Source organism: Empidonax traillii, unplaced genomic scaffold, assembly GCF_003031625.1.
Source record: "Empidonax traillii isolate 1590-97213 ecotype Southwest subspecies unplaced genomic scaffold, ASM303162v1 scaffold1523:size96318, whole genome shotgun sequence".
Lineage (NCBI taxonomy): Eukaryota > Metazoa > Chordata > Aves > Passeriformes > Tyrannidae > Empidonax > Empidonax traillii.
In genome coordinates, this window is record NW_020956716.1 from 38,824 (window position 1) to 40,970 (window position 2,147).

Here is a 2,147-nt window from a genome sequence, read left to right on the forward strand (position 1 = left end):
TTTTTTTTTTTTTTTTGCTCACTCTTTCCATGCCTGGTCGTGTCCTGCATCCTGGATTTGGGGGATGTTTTACAGCTCCCATGATCAGGCAGAGCAGGGGCTGCAGAGGCACCGGCTGCTCTGGCACCTCAGGGATGTCCCACGGCAGGGCAAGGGGCACAGTCAGGGAATGGTTTGGAAGGACCTTAAAGACCTAAAGATCTCTTTCCACTCCCTGCCACGGGCAGGGACACCTTCCACCAGCCCAGGGTGCTCCAAGCCCCGTCCAGCCTGGCCTTGGACACTTCCAGGGATCCAGGGGCAGCCACAGCTTCTCTGGGCAACCTGTGCCAGGGCCTGCCCACCCTGACAGGGAAGGATTCCTTCCCAATATCCAGCCTAACTCTTCCCTCTGCCAGTGTGAAGTCATTCATTCCCCCTTGTCCTACCACTCCATGCCTTTGTAAAACACCTGCCTTTGCAGGTCCAAGAGCAGGGATGCTCTGGAGACCAGGGCATCCCCTGGGGCCTGGGATGAGTGACGTGTCCTGCCGTCCCCGGGGTGGAGCTGCGACCTCGATCCACGGGCGCTGCCAGACCCAGATGGGCCGTCTGGCTAATTGAGTTAATTAAAGCATTTTTCAGCAGTGATTAACTTTCAGGAGCACTGCTCCAGCTCTCTCCAGGCAGCAGGGGCCACAGAGCAGTAGGAGAGCCGGGGAAAAAAATGACTTGGAAGCACTCCCCGATTTCTCAGCAGCGTTTGCTGACTCAGAGCGACTCACAAACAAAAAATCCCCAAACCCCAAAACTTCGCCTGTTTTACAGGCTGAGAAGGGCAGAACGTGTGTGGAGAAGAGCCAGGCAGTGGATGGATGCACGGGAGGAGACCCAACAGGCTGGTGCCCCGGTCCCAGAGCATCCTTCCCAGGCAGATGTGATGGGCTCCGGGAATCCGGCAGCGCTGCCCGGCACCCTTGGGATGGCAAGCTGGTCAAGGCCAGCGCTGGCTCTGTTTAGCTGACGAGGTAATTGCCCTCTCCCAGGGACAGTAAACACTTTGTGCCCAGAGATAACTACGGACAACGCTTCCAAAGGCTCAGAAAAAGGCTTGTTTTGTGGCCCCGCTCCCCAACAAAGACGTCAGCTGTTGGAAAGGAGACGCATCACAGGAAGCTGGTATCAAAAAAAAAAAAAAAAAAAAAAAAAAGGAACAGAACACCCCAAAAATAACCCATCCTGTCACTGGGGATTCTGGGTCTTCCTCCCCTTTCCCAAAAAACCTACTTGTCCTTCTCTGCCCAGTCAAACAGGGGATGAATCCCTCCCCAGAGGTTCCACTCATGTGGAGGCTGCTCCAATAAACCTGCAGCCAGCAGCATCCAAAGGTATGGAAGAATGGATGGATGAATCCCCCATCTCCTCCTCCTTTTCTGGGATGTAACTCCCCCCCCCCAATCTTCTCCTCCTTTTTGGTGGGATGTACTCACACATCTCCTCCTTTTGAGGGATGCACCTGCCCATCCCGTCGTCCTTTTTTTTGTGGGATGCACTTGTGCACCTCCTCTTTTTTCTGGGATGCACCCACACATCTCCTCCTCCTCTTTGCAGGATGCACTCCCCACGTCTGTCTCTTCCTGGGATGCACCCTCATCTCCTCCTCCTTTTTTGGCAGGATACACTCAGGCCAGGGATGAACCCACAAACGCCCTCCTCCTTTTCCAAGATGCACTCAGGCATCTGCTCTTTTTTTTTTTTTTTTTTTTTTTTTTTTCCCTACCTCCAATTGCAAGGACCAGTTGCTCCCAGGCCATGTGCACTGGGAAATTGTTCCTTAGGGTCTCCAACAGCTCAACCTGCCCCAAAGGCTTAGCCACACACACACCCCAAAAAAACCCCACTAGCGCTGGTTTATCTGAGCAAGGCGGGGGATTTGGGAGAGAGCGAGGAGCAAGCCATTCCCAAGGCTGGCTTTGCACGCAGGCTGCCGGCTCGGAAAAGGCTTCCCAGAGCAACCCCACCCCGGGAGAGCTAATCTGATGGCAGGTTTTCAATGCAGCGGCCAGGATGCAGGAGGGGCCGGAGCGGGAGGGAGGCTGGAGAGAAAGGGGTGGGGGGGGAGAAAGAAAGCAAGGAAATGCCACAGAGGTGAGGAGGCTTTTTCTGGC

The 2,147-nt window shown here is 54.8% G+C and overlaps 1 protein-coding gene across 1 annotated transcript in view; it reads right to left on the minus strand.

Annotated features, from left to right (window-relative positions):
• SH3BP4 (SH3 domain binding protein 4) overlaps positions 1-2,147 on the minus strand; it is a 30,474-nt gene that overhangs the window by 21,524 nt on the left and 6,803 nt on the right. The window lies entirely within an intron of this gene.